The 20,286-nt window shown below is 39.6% G+C and overlaps 1 protein-coding gene across 1 annotated transcript in view; it reads right to left on the bottom strand.

Moving 5' to 3' along the window:
* Positions 1–20,286, bottom strand: part of LOC124233923 (maternal embryonic leucine zipper kinase-like) — a 53,711-nt gene that overhangs the window by 13,112 nt on the left and 20,313 nt on the right. The gene's annotated exons all lie outside the window — the stretch shown is intronic.

The raw sequence follows: 20,286 nt of genomic DNA, 5'->3' as shown, positions 1-20,286 counted from the left end.
AATACAATCCCAGGGCCAGCCCTGTGGCCGAGTGGTTAAGTTCACAGTCTCTGCTTCGGTGGCCCAGTGTTTTGCCTGTTCGGATCCTGGGTGTGGACGTGGCAGCACTCATCAGGCCATGCTGAGACAGCATCCCACACAGGACAACCAGAGGCACTCACAACTAGAATATACAACTATGTACTGGGGTGCTTTGGGGAGAAGAAGAAGAAAAAAAAAAAAGAACAAAGATACAATCCCATGTACAATTCCAACAAAAAGAATAAAATACCTAGGAATTACTTACCAAAGAGTTGAAAGACCTGTACACTGAAAACTATAAAACATTGGTGAAAGAAACTGAAGAAGACACAGAGAAATGGAAAGATATTCTGTACTCTTGGATTGGAAGAATTAACATAGTTAAAATGTCCATCCTTCCTAAATCAGTCTACTGATTCAATGCAATCCCTATCAAAGTTCCAACAACATTTTTCACAGAAATAGAACAAAGAATCCTAAAATTTATATGGAACAACAAAAGACTGCAAATAGCCAAAGGAATCCTGAGAAAAAGAACAAAGCTGGAGGTATCACACTCCTTGATTTCAAATATACTACAAAGCTATAGTAATCAAAACAGCATGGTAATGGCATGACAACAGACACACAGATCAATAGAACAGAATCGAGAGCCCAGAAAGAAACGCACATATCTATGGACAGCTAATTTTCAACCAGGGAGCCAAGAACATACAATGGAGAAAGGAAAGTCTCTTCAATAAATGGTGTTGAGAAAACTGGACAGCCACACGCAAAAGCATGAAAGTAGACCCATCTTACATCATACACAAAAATTAACTCAAAATGGATTAAAGACTTGAATGTAAGACCTGAAACCATAAAACTCCTAGAAGAAAACATAGGCAGTAGGCTCTTCAACATTGGCCTCAGCAGCATATTTTGAAATACCACATATGTCTCACCAGGCAAGGGAAACAAAAGAAAAAATAAACAAATGGATTACATCAAACTAAAAAGCTTCTGCACAGCAAAGGAAACCATGAACAACACAAAAAGACAACCTAACACTTTGGAGAAGATATTTGCAAACGAAATATCTGATAAGGGGTTAATATCCAAAATATATAAAGAACTCATACATCTCAACAACAAAAAAAACTAACAACCCAATTAAAAAATGGGCAACAGATCTGAACATTTTTCCAAAGAAGATATACAGATGGCCAACAGGCACATGAAAACATGTTCAACATCATTAATTATTAGGGAAATGCAAATCAAAACAACAATAAGCTATCACTCACACCTGTCAGAATGGCTATAATTAACAAGACAAGAGATAAGTGTTGGAAAAGAGATGGCAAGAAGGGAACTCTCATGCGCTGCTGGTGGGAATGCAAACTGGTACAGGCACTACGGAAACAGTATGGAGATTTTTCAAAAAATTAAGAATAGGGGCCAGCCCCAGTGGCTTAGTGGTTGAGTTTCGTGCGCTCTGCTTCAGCAGCCCTGGGGGCAGTCCCCAGCTGCGGACCTACAACACTCATCAGTGGCCATGCTGTGGTGGCAGCTCACATACAAAAAAAAGAGGAAGATTGGCAACAGATGTTACCTCAGGGGCCAATCTTCCTGACCAAAAAAAATAAGAAGAAATCTTGCCATTTGCAACAACATGGATCGACTTTGAGGGTATTATGCTAAGTGAAATAAGTCTGAGAGAGAAAGTCAAATACCATATGATCTCACTCATAAATAGAACATTAAAACAACAACAAATGATCACATAGATAGAACAGATTGGTGGTTACCAGAGGGGAAGGAGGGCGAGAGGGGTAACTAAGCACATGTGTATAGTGATGGATGGTGATTAGTCTTTGGGTGCTGAACATGATGTAATCTACACAAATCAAAATATAATGATGTACACCTGAAATTTATAAATTATTGTAAACCAATGTTACCTCAATAAAAAATAAATAAGTAAAGAATGATTTATTGGGAGAGCAGGAAAAAAAACATTCTAGGCCCAAATAGTTTTATAATAAGATCTATCATACAAGAAAAATATAAATTAAAGCTCTTAAAAACCATTCTAGGGGCTGGCCCCGTGATCGAGTGGTTTGGTTTGAGCACTCCACTTCGGCAGCCTGGGGTTTCGCAGGTTCGCAGGTTCGGATCCTGGGCACACACATGGCACCACTCATCAGGCCCTGCTGAGGCAGTGTCCCACATAACACAACCAGAAGGACCTACACCTAAAATATACAACTATGTACTGGGGGGTGGGGGGTTGGGGAGAAGAAGGAGGAAAAAAAAAAGATTGGCAACAGATGTTAGCTCAGGTGCCAATCTTTAAAAAAAAATAATAAAGTTGCAACTCTAATTGTATTTGCTCAATAGATATTATAGACGTCATGAAGGGCCGACATGACAAGAGAAGAGAAATTTTAGGAGCTGATAGTCACAGGAGAATCAGGATGGATTTCAGCTCAGGCTACATGGGCATAGCAGTGGGCAGACTAGTGAGAAGGGGTTAAATACAAGAATAGTCTGTTTTTCCAAGACCAGCTGGCCATTGGGAAGAGTATCTATGTTTACTGGTGTGATTATTACAGAAAGCAAATACCACACAGCTGTACCAAGTCCACACTGTGGCATGTCTGAGACACACCTCTGAGCTATTCTGTTGACCCGTGCACATACGCCACCTCACTGCAGAAGTTTCAGTAGATTACCAGAAAATATCCCCAATTATCTGAAAAGGCTGTTAAAATACTTGTTTTGAGCCAGCCCTGATGGTCTAGTGGTTAAAGTTTGGCATGCTCCACTTCAGCAGCCCAGGTTCAGTTGCCGGGTGTGGAACCACACCATTCGCCTGTCCGTAGCCATGCTGTGGCAGCGGCTCACACAGAAGAACTAGAAGTACTTACAACTAGAATATACGACTATGTCCTTGGCTTTGGGGAGCTAAAAAAAAAATTAGGAAGATTGGCAACAGATGTTAACTCAGGGCAAATCTTTCCCAGCAAGAAAAAGGATAAAATGACCAAAAAAAGCCTTTACTTTTAAAATATTAAAATAGTTTTCTAACTACCTATCTATGTGAGGCTGCATTTTGTTCATATGCTTCAATTAAAACAACATATCAAAACAGATTGAATGCAGAAGCAGATAAATATCCAAATGTCTTCTATTAAGCCAGACATTAAAGAAATTTGCACAGATGTAAAATAATTCTACTCTTCTCACTAAATTTAATTTTTAAATAGTTATTTTTCATAGAAATATTTATTTTTGATGAAATTTAAAAATTTATTTTTGGTTACTTTTAAATGAATAAATAAATATCGAGCATAAAAAGGTCCTCACGTAAAAGTTTGAGAACTGCTATACCCTCACAACTCCTCTAGGAAGTAGACAGAGCTGGTTTAACCTACTTTTTACAGACGAATAAATAGGTTTGGCAAAGTTAAGTAACTCGCCCATAATTCCCAGAGCACTGTTCACAATCCTGACTACACATGAGAAACCCCTGGGAGCTTTTAAAAATATCCATTAATTTGCTGGGATGGGGTGCATGCATTTTTTTTAAAGGTCTGGGCGATTCTCATGAGCAGCCTGGGTTAAGAACCACTGTCTAAGAGATTAACAGCAAACATATAATTAGGTTATAAGTCTGATGAGTAAGTCTACAAAACACATTTCCTTTTCTCTTTAGACGACCTCAGTGGAAGTCCTGAATCCCCACAAAGATCACACAAAGTTTTAAAAACATCCTACTGGATTTCATTTTACTTACAGGAGTCTTGCTTTGCCACTCAACAGCACAGTTGTAATCTTGCATGATCCAGGGATGGCTCAATAGATTTTTCAGAGAAATCCGTTTCTTTGGGTCCACCTAGTGGCCATTAAGAAGTAACTAGAGATTAACATTTCAAATAGAGAACGTAGAACTCCTTTCCTCTTGAGAACTCAAAATTCATCAGAACAGATGTAAACTTTATCATCACAAAAATGCTGGCAAGGACCTTAAAATGGCCTTGGAATAAATTCTTCAAGAAAAAGCATGAGAGGCAAGAAAACTAGAGCAACCAACACAGGCTTAGAAGATAAATGTTTAGCAAACATGAACTTCATTGGTATGGACATTATTCATGAAGTTCCATCAACCCATTGTATGATGTAATAGTCTTTTGCTGGAAAACCTATTCACAGGAAATATTCACCAATTTAATATTCGAGCAGCCACAATGCAGGGCATTCATAGTGAATATGCAATCTCTACCTCCGATGAGCTTACAATCACAGAGAACAAAGTTGAAAAGCACACCTTTCTTTTCCATTTGTAATTTTCAAATGTGAGCAGAGGAAAATTAATCAAGAGAGATTAAGGCTTTTGGAGCTTAGAAGAAAGGCTGAGGTGTTTTCAGTCTCATTATGGAGATGTGGTGGTCTGGCCCTACTTACTCAAGGTGGGTGAGCCTGAGGTGAATTCTGAGTAAAAAGTGGAGATGGCTTAATAGATGGAAAAACTGGGAGATATTCTGAATACGTAATAATGGAAAAAGAATTGCACTAATAAGGTACTCAAATTTTCAAAGTGTTTCCTATTAATCTCATTTTATCCTCATCACACTACATGGCAGTGAGGGCAGGCTCAGAATCCCCACTTTAGGGATTAGAACTAAGTTAGGTGGCTGCCTATCGATTGGTAGGGCAGATATCTAGACTTCAGCATTCCTATCTTCCACCCGCAGAGGCCATTCACTAAATGGGTGTTTCTCAAAGTGTGTCCCAGCAGCATCAGTGTCATCTGGGAGCTTGTTAGAAACGCAGATTCTTAGTCCTGCCCCCGATCTACTGAATCAGACACCCTCAGAATGGTGCCAGCAATCTGTTTTAACAAGCCATCTGGCAATTTTGAAACATGCTAAAGTTGAGAACCACTCACTAGATCATGGGATGCACTCAATTGTGCATCAGCTCACTCAAGCATTTATTCAGTATCTACCATACATCTAACGTATGAGAGTGGGAGCAGGAAACAGAAGACAGTAGAGCAAGAGCTGGTTAGAGAAAACAGAATGCTCAAAAAAAGGACAAGAAACCACACCAGCAAAGACATATGGTAGAGGTCTAAAACAAATGTATTTGCAACATAATGAAGAAAGCATATGGTAGAGGATGTCTGCACAGTAGATACAATGAATGGAATTTTCAGGCTAATAGATAAGTGGCCTGTCCTCCAAATGTAGCTACACCACAGACATCTTAAAGTTGGATCAAATACTTGCAGTTGTCTTCTATTATTTAAAAATTAATAACAAAGTTTGCCTGAAGCATTTGTTGAAGAAGCAGAATGCTACTGGGAGAGAGCCACTTAGGAACCTCATATTTTCCTCTCTGCAAAAAATTTAAAAACCCAAAAACATTTAAGAGATTTAGACTTAATGAAGATTGAAGACCTCATCCAACTATAAGATTTGGTACACACTATTAATAACATAAGAAATCCATTTCTTGCCTTAAAGAAGAAAATCCAGTAAATTATTGTCACCTCTAAATTATCCACATATCAGGGAAGCACAGAGAACGCAACAGTGGAAAACATAAATGTGTTAGGGCTTTGGAATCTGCAGTATGAGTAAATCGACAGAGTATATATTGTTGTCCATTTTTGTATTGCTGAAGCAAAGTTTAATTCATAATCTCAAAGGAATTCTCAGTTGACAAAATGAGGCAGCAGAAAAGCATATTCAGTGGGAGGACATAGGCTGTGCTTAAAAACAGGTCACATATCATCCACAAGACAGAATTCACAATTATCAAGGGAAACTGATGAAAGCCACCCTATCCTTTAAGGCAAGGGCCTCTTTTGGGAATGGAGGAGAGTTATGCTTACAACCTGGTATACTCAGAAATTAGAGTTGCCAAGTCATCAACCAAAAATTAAGACAAAGGGCCCGCTAAACACTCTTCTGTGACTGAACACCTCTGCACAACCTGCCTCAATTCAGAGGGAAGGGTGCGATCATTTCTCCTGGCAGAGAACAGATTGTTTAATGATGCTAGGATAACAGGGTAATTATTTAAGAAAAATTAAGACTGAACTGATGCAAAATTAATTCCCCCTAGGTTCAAGAGTTAAATGCAAATACAAAACCATGAAAGTCCTTAAAGACATCATGGGTGGTTATTCATAGAATCTTTCTAGACAGGACAGCAAAACCAAAAACTATAAACACTAACAGATGACAAAATAAAAAGTTGACATTTCTTACAGCAAAACACTACTAACAAAGTTAATTAACAACAAATTGAGGAAACAAGCCTTTTCCACCGAAATTACAAACGATTAATATGCTTCCTCACATAAACAGCTCTCACAAATCATTAAGACTTCACCACCACCAAACCTGTTCTTCCCACCTTTACCCCCATTTTGACAAATGGCTGCATTACCAGTTGCTCAGCCAAAAGCCTTGCGGTCATCTTTAGCTCCTCTCCCTCTCAAACGTCACGTCCAATCCATCAGTAAAATCTACTGGTTCTATGTTCAAAATATATCCAGAATCAGGAAGCCAGCCCAGTGGCATAGTGTTTAAGTTTGCACACTCTACTTTGGCAGCCCGGGGTTCTTAGGTTTGAATCCTGGGTGCTGACCTACACACAGCTCATCAAGCCATGCTGTGGCAGCATCCCACATACAAAGTGGACGAAGATTGGCAACAGATGTTAGCTCAGGGCCAATCTTCATCACCAAAAGAAAACAATATATCTATACCTATATCTGTATTTCCAGAATCACCAGTCACTGCCCCCACCACGCCACCAGCCGCTCTCATTTGGCATACTGCAAGAGGCTACTTTCATGTCTACTTTTCCTTACAGTCCTTATCCCCACTTGTCATATTACATATTTATTTATTTTCTGCCTCATTACTTTAGAACATAAGCTCCTCAATCACAAGGATTGCCTGTGCTGTTCACCTGGAACAGTGTCTGGCCCTAGCATAGCAAAGGTGCCCAATTAAGATTTGTTTAATAAATGAAGGAATGGGAAAAAAAAAACATACATTCCAAAAGAAAATAGGCAAAGAATATTCACAGTTGATTCCTAAAACAAGAACTTTTAAAGAGCCAATAAACATGAAAATATGTTCAACTAATCTAGTAATAAAAAAGTAATAAACAGTTATGATACCTTCTGTTGTCTATCAAACTGACGAACTTAAAAAAACACTACCCAGTGTTAGTAAGAGTTCAGAGGCAAGAGTGCTTACTAGAGAGTATAAACTTTTCTGAAGAGTAATTTGGAAATATGTATTAAAAGCATGCAAATTGCATATCCCTGATCTAGTAATTTCACTTCTATCAGTTTATCCTAAGCAAATAATTTGGCATACAAAAATTGATGAATAGGTGCTGGCCTGGGGTTCACCGATTCAGATCCTGAGCGTGGACCCACACACCGCTCATCAGGCCATGCTGTGGAGGTGTCCCATATTGGAAGAACTAGAAGGATTTACAACTAGGATATACAACTATGTACTGAGGCTTTGGGGAGAAAAGAAAAAAAGAGGAAGATTGGCAACAGATGTTAGCTCAGAGGCAATCTTAAAAAAAAACTGATGAACAGTAACATTCATCACAGAATTGTTTAAGATAACTTTGGGAGCTAAGGAACATAGTCTGATGGCAAACTCGAAAGGGTGCCCACAACTAATGAAGACAAAATTAACTGAATAAGGATCCTGGGTTAGAAACATAATATAGGTCCAGGGAGACAAGAGCAAGTGCACACACACACACACAAAATGCCAACAGTAATTGAATAAGGCTTGAAGGGTTGAGGCAGGGAGGTGGAGAAGCCTTTGAAGGGCACCACCATTGAACTGTCTAGGACATACTTCTTACAGAAATAAGTCCAGCTTAAAGGTGAGGGCAGAAACAGGTGTGGGCCATTCTGAGTCCTAGGACTACAACAGGTTGGATTCTGATGGTGCTAAAAAAATAATCAAGGTTCCAAAGAAGTGTTATCAAGCAATGAATTTAAAAAGAAAATGTGCTGACATCAAAACAAGTCAATCTCTGACTCAGCCTCTCTGGTGAGAGCAGACAGGCTGACCTACAAAGTGTTTCCTAGGAAGAGCAAGAGCTTTCATTCTACAAATGACACTTAATATTATTGAATTTTCATCCTCCTTTACCCTAAAGCACTCGCTGTTACCCAGAGAGCCTACTCTTATTTACACCTTGCCAGGGCCCCTCAACACTTGCCAGCATCAGAATCTGACAAAGTTTGCTTCTGAATTATCATGATGAAGCCTCCAATTCACTTCTCCTTACTGTCCCTCATCCACAGCCAACCGAACCCTGAGCTGAAAGCTCAGTGCTGCCTGGGCTCCAGGACTTATCCCAAGAATTGGGGGGTTTTTAAATGCTTCAGCCAACTCCCTGGGACTCAGCAGCAAGTCACAGTTGCTGCAGGACTGGCCCTGACCTAGTTGGCCCCACTCTGAGCTTTTCCTTATTCCTGAGCCCAAGGCCTCTCACGATGCACATCCTGGGTACCTGACTTGCTCTCTTCTTGGCAAACTGACCATCTGCCTGATACTTCACACATTTTAGCTTGCTCCTGTCAGGGTCACGTAGAAAGTAGAGACCAGCCGGGGGTAAGGACTCTCCTATCTGCTTACACTGATCAAATGGTCATGACCTACCTGAATCTCCAATTACAACATGCTCAGAGTGACCTCTGTCAGGCTTCACTCACGAGGCAGAACCCCATGTACTCCAGTGGGTCTTCCCTCATTCTGATCATATGCGAGCCATTTGCTGCTTACTCTGAATATCATCTGCACTGGGTTGAACAGTGTCCCCCCAAATTCATGTCTACCCGGAACCTGTGAATGTATCCTCGTTTAGAAATAAGGCCTTTTGCAGATGTAATCAAGTTCAGATGAGATCATACTGGCTTAAGGTGGGCCCTAAATTCAATATGACTGGTGTTCTTGTAAGAGGGAAATTTAGACACAGAGACACACACACACAGGGGAGAAGGCCATGTGAAGACAGAGGCAGAGACTGCAGTGACACAGCTACAATCCAAGGAATGCCAAAGATTGCCTGTAAAGACCAGAAGCTAGACAGAGGCAAAGAAGAATTCTCCCCCAGAGTCTGAAGAGAGAGCAGGGCCCTGCCACACCTTGATTGGGACTTCTAGCCTCCAGAACCGCGAGAGAACGAATAGATGTTGTTTTAAGCCAGCACCTTGTAGTATTTTGAGACAACAACTCTAGGAAACTAACACACCACCTATGAAGGTTTAACTTCCTCTCATTACCTCTCTCCTGTCAGCACCTGCCCACCCCCAGGATAAGTCTGGTTCCAGGTTCTAGCCCTTTCTGGTCTGTTCCAACACACAGATAAAAAGCTCACAACCAGATCTATAATAATAAAAGAAATGTTATGCCTTTAAATCCAGAAACTACCATCCAAAACAAAAGCACTCAACTCAAAGTAGAATTCTACAGAAACGAGATGTAAAAATAAACATTCAGAACAAAGTACTGAATAAGAAGAGCTCCACCAGACCGATTCCAAGTTCCTCTTTGCCTCTTTTTATCACTCTTTTCGTCACCCCACCTTGAATTCATGAAGTATCTTTTAATGGACCCCCGTGCTGTGCTCTAAGCTAGCACCACAGAAGCCATCCCACCCAGGCAGAGGCAGGGAGAACAGGTGAATGAGAAGTGTGGAGCTTGACATGTGGGAAACAACAATGCATGGGAGTCGCACATTATGTTTGACTCTCAGTTCTGCCTCTTATTAGCTCCTTGAACACGTACAAGTTACTTAATCTCTCTGACCCTGTTTCCTAAGAGAGTAGGCTCTGGAGACAAGTTGCCCAGATTCAAATCCAGGATCTACCTCTTACTAGCTGTATATGAGCTATGTAACCTTGCTGTGCGCCTCAGTTTCTTCATCTGTAAAAAGAAGAAGAATAGTACCTACTCCATAAATTGTTGCTAGGATTCAATGATTTGACACATACAAAGCACTTAGCACAAGGCCAGGCGCACAGTAAGAACTCAATGTATGTTAGTTTCTACTACTCCTCCTGCCTCTATTACTACTACCATTACTGCTACTACTATTGTTACTCTCTGTAAAGCAAGTAACGCCACTGATAGGATTCCAAAAGGAACAGAAGAGAATGTTTGTGAAAGCATCAGCACTATGCCTTGCACATAAGAGACAACCGGAAATAAACAGGAGAGGGAGATAGGGATGCTCAAAAAGGTAGTGGACCAAGTTGGGCATGTTGGTCAAAAGCCACGCATGCCTGAGTGCTAAAGACTCAGTACTGTATGAAAGGCTGAAGTCATTCTGAGGAACGCCACACGCCCTCCCAAGGGAGCTCTGGCCCATTGCAGCTGCCTCAGGGTCTTAGGATTGCCTGGTAAGGAACACATCACCTAGTCAAGTCCTGCTCACATCACCTCCTGAAATGCACCTGCCCACTCTCCCTATCTGGACAGAAGAGCTCTGTAGAGTACCATCCACAAACAAGTCATGAGACCTGTGACCGTGACCATCACCTGACCTTCAGCTTCATTCTCTGTACCGAAATGCTGGCAGAAATACAGTCCAGAGCTTAGTGCTGCTGCCAGGCTTAAACCAACCTGTTATTTGTAGACGCACTTTAAATCACTCGTACATGTATTTTATCCTGCACAGTAGGTGGGGATTATCAACCACCTTACACGGATGAGGAAACTGCGTCTCAGCCAGAAAAATCAAGTGCTTGTTCAATATTACACGGCATTTGTTCTCAGCCAGGGGTGAATTTGTCCCCAGGGGACAGCTGACAGTGTCTGGAGACATTTTTGATTGTCATGACTTGGGGGCTACTACTGGCATCTAGTGGGTAAAAGCCAGAGATGCTGCTAAACATCCTACAAGGCACAGGACAGCCCCCCAACAAAGAATCATCTAGTCCAAAATGTCAATAGTGCCCAAGTTGAGAAACATTGCTGTAGAGCAAAAAAGGCATACATTTAGGACTAGGAGAGAAAGACAGAACTTTTTGGGGTTTTTTTTGTGCTGAAAAGTCTAAGGAAGCCTATAAAGAGACAGGCAGAAAGGCTCCTTATTTAAATATTGAAAGCCTACATCTAAGGATCAGTCAGAAAAGACCTTGAGAGGCACAATTCTGCTGGGGAAGAGGCATGTGTCAGCCAGGGCTGTGCCCCTTAACCCTGGTTTCCACTAAATCTTTGGAGAATTCTTGTTTATTTAAGGGATGATTACCTTGCAAACAAGAGCAAGAAACAGGTAATAGAGGGTGAAACCAAGTGGGAGGGGAAAAGATTTGTGGGCTAATAAGCAAGATAATCCTGCAAATTCTAGCGGGCTTGAAATTGTTGGTTTTTCACATGGTGCCAAGAAAGGCAGGCGATCTCTCAACACATAATCATAGTACTGGAGTCAACTCTGTAATTGTAAAATATAATCCCATAAAGAGAGAATTTGCTCATGGTCTTTAAAATTGTAAATTATACTTGCTAGAAAGCAATTTTACTTTCAAGATATTCAACTTTCACTTACTAAATTATTTATAGTTCCCTAATATTTGTGTACCCAGAACTGGAGTACAATCATGCTTGTTATTGAATGCAGTAGTGGCTAATGAATATAGGACACATTCATAAGGTTAATACTCAATCTATTAGTAATCATGCTGGAAATTGCAGTTGAGCATTTTGGTTAAAACAGTTAACAAATGCAAAAGATAAACAAAGTCTACCTCTTAAACAAGAATTACATACAGTGTGTCAAATATTGCCGGTTTTTCAATCACACCAAGAACTGGGGGAAGTGTTAGTCCCAAGTGAGGAATTTTAGAACATTCCAGGCAAAGATACACACTGCATACAAGTGATACGACACCTTAATTAGGTTCAACCAGCAGGCTGTATTTTGCTGTGATTCGGAACAATGGTTCTGAGCCAAGATTACAATAAATTTCAAAATCTATAATGTGTGAAATTAAATTCCACAATAATGCATAAAAGTCCTAATTTGAATCAATTTTCAACTTGCAAACACATGAAAAACTAAAAAATGAAATTCAGAGTAGGAGAAACAAAGACTATACAGTATTAGTAAATAACTTTAATTAGGAAGGCTAAATCTCTATTGAACTAGAGTTAGACATTTTCTACCATATTCATTCCACTGCAGAAATATTTGATTTACTGAAAATGTCAAAACTTAGATCTAACATATACTATCAGAATGTAACATTTTTATATTATCTGAAGGTAATTGCCCTCCCTCAAAGGATTAATCCAAGATCCACTAGTGCATTCAAATAAATAAATAAAAGTAGGGAACACTGAAGTTGGTATGTTGGTACATATACCTTGTTTTGGTGGAACAATACATTAATAATTAAGAGCATTAATTCCATGGCTGCCAAACAAATGTGAACTTGCAGTAACAGCAAACGAAGGCAAATATACAGCACAGAAGTTTAGGTCCAAATAGGTTTAAAAAAAACAAAAACAGCAAAGCTTACAGTTAAATCAACAAATGAGGAAAACCACTGATATATTGTAGTTCAATTTCAATAAGGGATTAGCAGTTGCTTATTTTATCTTTGTGGATAAGACCACAAAGTCTTGGTTAAGTGTATCTGCTACAGACTAAAAACCAATACCCAGAATACTTAGGGGTGGACCTGTTCTATTCAGTTTTTTAATCAGCAACTTGGACTAGAGATATTTAAGAAATGTGCAAAATGGCACAGTGCTGGCAAGGAAAGCTGATGAGATGAGGAATTAAGACTCAAATTCAAGAGAGAAGAATGCTAGGCTAAAACAAACAAGGGAAATTGTGAATAAACAGAAGTCAGGGAATTTATTGCTACTCAGAGCTGGAACGGACCTAGGAAATCACTGATAACAGCAATGCTCTAACACTTCCAGTGAAGAAAATGAGGACCAGTAAGTTTCCCTACCAGGGGTGACACCTAAGGTGAGTAGAAAAGCTGATGCACAAAACCTCATAAGAATTAGGAGAAACAACTCATCGTCTTGGTAAACCTGAAAAGCTGGGATTTCTGGGAACATTCCCAAGTTTAAAGACAAAAAAGAAGCTTAGGATGGGGACTGCTTTCCCCTCTAGGAGTCTATGATTCTCTTGATACTAGCAACTACATAGTTGAGAAACACCATTTCATGGTGGTTATGAGAACAGGCTCTGAGCTTGACTAGCTGAGTTTAAATCCCAGCTCTGCCACTTACTAGCTATAAGACCCTGAGTAAGTTATTTAAGGTCTCTGCCCCTTACTTTCCTCATCCATAAGAGGGGGAAAATAAAAGCAACTACCTCACTTAGAGCTGAGACTGTAAATAAGAAAAGCCTATGAATGTTAAGTATTACTGTTGTTACAATAGCGTAAGAATAAACACGCCAGCCAACATTTTATTTTTTCTGAGAAATCATGTGCAAGGGTCAGGAAATTACAAAACATATACACCTCAGAATGCTCTATCTCCTTAGAGGGAAAAAAAGGAAATAGGGAGAAAAAGCAAAAAATCTCAACAACAACAAAAAACTAATGGAAATGCTGTAGGCAAGAGAAACTTCAGCACAACTCAAATAAACACAGAACTCTCTTTCTGTACACCTACAGACAGACTCAGACCTGGCCTGCAAAGGCACCGCCCCCACTTTCCACATCAGTTTTAGGGATTCAAAACTCACACAAAACTTTATCATTCTACTTTTTAAAAAATTATTACTAGCAACCCAAATTCAACACATTAAAAGAATTATATATCAAGACCAAGTGGGATTTATTCCTGGAGTGCAAGGATTGTTCAACATACGTGAATCAATATATGTGATACACCACATTAAGAGAATGAAGGATAGAAATACATGATCGTGTCAATTGATGCAGAAAAAACATTTGACAAAATTCAACACTTTCATGATAAAAACACTCAACAAACTAGGAATAGGAGGAAACTACCTCAACATAATTTTTTTAAAAGCCATATATGAATAAAATCTAATTCCAAAAAAAGCCATATATGAAAAATCCATAGCTAACATACTAAATGGTGAAAGAGTGAAAGCTTTTCCTCTAAAATCAAGAACAAGACAAGGAGGCCCACTTTCACCACTTCTATTCAACATGGTAATGGACGTCCTAGCCAGAGCATTTAGGCAAGAAATAAAACCTTTACATGATTCAAAATTTAAGAGGTACAAAAGCACAGAGAATGAAAAGTCTCACTTCCATTCCTCTCTCCCAATTTTCCTCCCCAGAAGGAACAGCAACTACAACTTCTTGTGTCTCCTTCACATATGAGTAAGTAATATAAATATACCTCCCTCCCCTTTATTTTTTACAAAAATGATAGTATACTATATGTACTATTCTACACCTTGCTTTTTCCCTTAACAATATATATTGGATGTCATTTCATTTCTGTATTTAAAGAGCTTCCTCATTCACTTTTATGGCTGTAGAGTATTCTACCATAAAGATGAAGAAAAGTGACATCAGCATCACGGTGGAGTGAGTTGTTCCCTTTGTCTCTCCCCTCTAAGTTACAAGCAGTGGGAGATCCATATAGCTGTATGTCTGAAGGTGGATGGAACGGACCTCAGGAAGCAGTGTACCCAAGGGAGCAGCAGCGGCAGCTATCAAGACAGGAGGCTTCAGGAATGGTGGCAGCACCTGCAACCAGAAGCTCCAGGAACTGTGCAGTGGCACCCACAACCTGAGACTCCAGGAAATATTGGAGCACCCAAGACCAGAGACTTCAGGAACTGTGGTGGTGGCACCTGTGACAGGAAACTCCAGAAACTGTGATGACATTTGCAACACAGCCCCATCTCCTCCCCCAACAGCAGCAGTGACACCTACAGCCTGAGGCTCCAGGAACCACAGCAGCACCCAAAACCAGAGGCTCCAGGAACTACAGTGCCCACGACCGAGGTACCCCTGCCCCTTGTGGTGGTGCCAAGAACCTCAGCCTACCCCAGCAGGGACAGTGACACCTGCAAATGCAGTACAGTGCAGAGGCAGCACCCCCAGAAAACCCGAGAGCAGCAGCAGAGGTGGTGGGTACAGCAGCAGCCCCCCAGCCACAGCAGTGCCTGAGGTCACAGAGAGCCTAGTAACAGTGACGGTGAAGCCTACAACCCTGGTCCCCCCCCCCCCCAACTGCAGTGGTGCCTGCAACTCTGGCCCCCACCTGCAGCAGTGGCACCTGAAGACCCAACAAACCCAGACATGGTGGAGGTCCCTGGGACCCTGGCTCCCACTCTACTTATCCCCCTACCCCCACTACAGTGGGGTAACTCATGACCCAGGTACCCTGGAAGCAGGACAAGTGCTCACCACCCCTGTGACCTTGGTAGTGACATACACAACTGCAGAGACACCATAAGCAGCAAGGCACCAGCAAGTTTGAAAGCACAAGCAGCACAATGAGGGAAGTGATGACACCTCTGTCAGAGGCAGTGGAGGGTGAGAAGTGCAGGACTGCAAATAAAACCAGAAGCAGATCAGATTCAAAGTAAATAAAGTCTTACCTAAATAAGGTGTTTGCTACTACAAATGCATCAGCAGAGGAACAATTCATCAAGAACCATGAAAATTACAATAACACAGTATCTCAAAAAGAAAATGACTCCCAAAACCAAACTTTAAGTCATGGAAGATTGTGATCTAACTGACAAAGAATTCAAAATAGCTGTCATGAAGAAACTCAATGAGCTACAAGAAAATTCAGACAGACAGTTCAGTAAGCTCAGAAATAAAACTAAAGAGCAGAAGGAGTACGTCACCAAAGAGATTGAAACCCTAAAAAAGAACCAAACAGAAATTCTGGAGCTGAACATGAAGAATAAAGTAGAAAACATTGGAAATAGAGCAGACCACATGGAAGTCAGAATTAAGGAGCTCAAAAGTAAAAATCTAGAAAGGATTCAGGTGGAAGAGGAGAGGGAACTAAGATTTTTAAAAAATGGAGAAATCCTATGAGAAATGTCCAATTCAATTAGGAAAAGCAACAGAAGGATAATGGGTATCCCAGAAGGAGAAGAGAGGGAAAAGGGAGCAGAGAGCCTATTTAGAGAAAGAATAGCTGAGAATCCCCAAACCTGGGGAAGGAACTGGATATACAAGTATATGAAGCTACTAGAACATCTAATTATCTCAACACAAAAATATCTTATCCAAGGCACATTATATTAAAACTGTCAAAAGTCAATGACAAAGAAAGAAAATTAAGAGCAGCCAGAGAGACGCAAAAGATTAACTTACAAAGAAACCTCCATTAGGCTATCAGCAGATTTCTCAGCAGAAACTCTACAGGCCAAGAGAGAGTGGAGTGATATATTTAAAATATTTAAAGAGAAAAACTGTCAGCCAAGAATACTCTATCCAGCAAAGTTATCTTCCAAATATGAAGGAGAAATAAAGGCTTTTGCAGATGAACAAAAGCTGAGAGAGTTCACTGCCACTAGACCTGCCTTACAAGAAAAACTTGAAAAGACCTCTCCTACCTGGAACAAAAAGGCAGAGGAATACAAGCTTTAAGCAAGGTGATAAATAGACAGACAGAATCAGAAAATTGCAACTCTATATCAGGATAGGTTAGTAAACAATTATAACATAAAGGCTAAAGGGAAAGAAAGCATTAAAAATAACCATAACCACTTCAATTTGAACAAACTCACAATGCAAAAAGGGATAATTTGTGATAACAAAAACACAGAAAGGGAAGAGGTAAAGGATGAAACCTGCATCGCTAAATAAAGATAAGATGTTATCAACAGAAAAAGGACTATCTCATCTATAAGATCTTTTATACAAACCTCAGGGTAACCACAAAACAAAAATTCAGAGTAGAGTCACAAAACATTAAAAAAAGAGGAAACTGAGAAACACGTCAAAGAAAACCACCAAACTGAAATGGCAGACAAACATAAAGAGAAAGAAATAATGGAAATATAGAGCAACTAGAAAACAAAAGAGAAATTGGTAGTATTAAATCCTCATATATTAATAATCACCTTAAATGTAAATGGACTGAGTTCACCAATCAAAGGACACAGAGTGGCTGGATGGTAAAAAATAAGACTCAACAAGACCCCAAATGGGATGCCTCCAGGAGACCCATCTCAGCTCTAAAGACAATATAGGCTCAGAGTGAAGGGATGGAACATGATACTCCAAGCAAATGGCAATAGAAAGTGGATGTAGCCATACTTATATGAGACAAAATAGACTTCAAGCCGAAAAAGACAATAAGAGACAAAGATGAACATTATATAATGATAAAGGGGACAATCCATCAAGAAGATATAACATTTATTAATATATATGCACCTAACATAGGAGCACCAAAGTATATAAAGCAACTATTAACAGACCTAAAGGGAGAAATTGACAGCAACATAATCATAGTAGGGGACCTCAACACCCCACTCACGTTAATGGGTAGATCATCCAGACAGAAAATCAACAAGGAAACAGTGGTGTTAAATGAAACACTACACCAGATGGACTTAATAGATATATATTGAACATTCCATCCAAAAGTAGCAGAATACACATTCCTTTCAAGTGCAAATGGAATATTCTCACAGATAGACAATATGTTGGGAAACAAGGGAAGCTTCAATAAATTTTAGACTGAAATCATATCAAGCATCTTTTCCGACCAAATAGTATGAAACTAGAAATCAACTACAAGAAGAAAGCTAGAAAACTCATAAATATGTGGAGACTAAACACTATGCTACTGAACAACTATTGGATCAATGGAGAAATTAAAAAACACCTAGGGACAAATGGAAATGAAAAGGCAACATACCAAAATATATGAGATACAGCAAAAGCAATACTAAGAGGAAATATATAGCAATACAGGCCTATCTCAAGAAACAAGAAAAAGCTCAAATAAACAACCTGACACTCACCTAAAAGAACCAGAAAAAGAAGAACAAATGAAGCCCAAGGTCAGGAGAAGGAAGGCAATAAAAATCAGAAGGAAAATAAACGAAAGAGAGACTAAAAAGACAGTAGAAAAGATCACTAAAAGTAAGAGCTGGTTCTTTCATAAAAATAAACAAAATTGACAAACCCTTAGCTAGACTCACTAAAAAAGAGAGAGAGAAGGCTCAACTAAAAAAGATCAAAATGAAAGAGGAGAAATTACAATGGATACCACAGAAATACAAAGGATTATAATAGAATGCTATGAAAAGCTATATGCCTGCAAATTGGATAACTTAGAAGAAATGGAGAAATGCTTAGAATCATACAACCTCCCAAAAATTGAATCAAGAAGAAATAGAGAAACTCAATAGACGAGTCACTAGTAAAGAGACTGAAAGAGTAATCAAAAACCTCTCAAAACAAAAAAGTCCAGGACCAGATAGCTTCCCTGGTGAATTCTACCAAACATTCAAAGAAGATTCAGTACTTCTCCTCAAACTCTTCCAAAAAATTGAAGAGGAAGAGACGCTCCCTAACTCATTTTACATGGCCAACATTACCCTGATACCAAAACCAGACCAAGACAACACAAAAAAGGAAAAATACAGGCCAATATCACTGACGAACATAGACGCAAAAATCCTCAACAAAATATAGCAAATTTAATACAATGATATATTAAAAGGATCATACACCACAATCAGGTGGGATTTATTCCAGAGATGTAAGGATGGTTCAATTCACAAATCAATGTGATATACCACATTAACAAAATGAAGAATAAAAATCACATTATCATCTCAACAGATGCAGAGAAAGTGTGTGACAAGATTTAGCATTCATTTATGACAAAAACCCTCAATAAATGGGTATAGAAGGAAAGTACCTTAGCATAAAAGGCCATATACAAAAATCCCACAGCTAACATCATACTCAATGGTGAAAAACTGAAAACTATTCCTCTAAGAACATGAACAAGACAAGGATGCCCTCTCTCGCCACTCTCACTAACACAGTATTGGAAGTCCAGCCAGAGCAATCAGGCAAGAAAAAAAATAAAAGTTATTCAAATTAGAAAGGAAGAAGTGAAACTGTCACTATTTGAAGATGACATCACTTTATATATAGAAAACCCTAAAGAATCCACTAACAAACTATTAGAAATAATTAACAAATACAGTAAAGTTGCAGCATACAAAATCAACATAGAAAAAAGCAAGACGTTTCTATACCCTAAAAATAAACTAGCAGAAAGAGAAATCAAGAATACTATCTCATTTACAATTGCAACAAAAAGAATAAAATATCTAGGAATAAATTTAACCAAAGAGGTTAAAGATTTATACTTTGAAACTATAAGACATTGTTGAAGGAAATCAAAGACGACACAAAGAAATGGAAAGATACTCTGTGCTCATGGACTGGAACAATTAACATACTTAAAACGTCCATATTGCCTAAAGCAATCTACACATTCAATGTAATCCCTACCAGAATCCCAACAGCATTTTTCATGGAAATAGAACAAAGAATCCTAAAATTTATATGGAACAACAAAAGACCCCAAATAGACAAAGCAATCCTGAGAAAAAAGAAGAAAACTGGAAGTATCACAGTCCCTGATTTCAAAACATACTACAAGGCTACAGTAATCAAAACAGCATGGTCCTGGCAGAAAAAGAGACACACAGATCAAATGGAATGGAGGGGCTGGCCCAGTGGCATAGTGGTTAAGTTCGCACACTCCGCTTCAGTGGCCTTGGGTTCACAGGTTCGGATCCCTACAGACTGCTCATCGAGCCATAATGTGGTGCTGTCCCACATACACAAAATAGAGGAAGACTGGCACAGATGTTCAGATGTTAGCTCAGGGCCAATCTTCTTCTCAAAAAAAAAGGGGGGGGGGGGCGGCCTGGTGGCACAGCAGTTAAGTGCACATGTTCCACTTTGATGACCCGGGGTTTGCCAGTTCAGATCCTGGGTGCGGACATGGCACTGCTTGGCACACCATGCTGTGGTAGGCGTCCCACATATAAAGTAGGGGAAGATGGGCATGGATGTTAGCTCAGGGCCAGCCTTCCTCAGCAAAGAAGAGGAGGATTGGCAGCAGTTAGCTCAGGACTAATCTTCCTCAAAAAAAAAAAAAAGGCAGAAGATATGAACAGACATTTTTGCAAAGAAGATACACAGATGGCCAACAGGCACGTAAAAGGATGTTCAGCATTACTAATTATTAGGGAAATGCAAAT

The sequence above is a fragment of the Equus quagga genome, unplaced genomic scaffold (genome assembly GCF_021613505.1).
Source record: "Equus quagga isolate Etosha38 unplaced genomic scaffold, UCLA_HA_Equagga_1.0 459_RagTag, whole genome shotgun sequence".
Classification (NCBI taxonomy): Eukaryota; Metazoa; Chordata; class Mammalia; order Perissodactyla; family Equidae; genus Equus; species Equus quagga.
The sequence above is the reverse complement of the archived record's forward strand: the minus strand, read 5'-3'. Positions and strand labels throughout refer to the sequence as shown.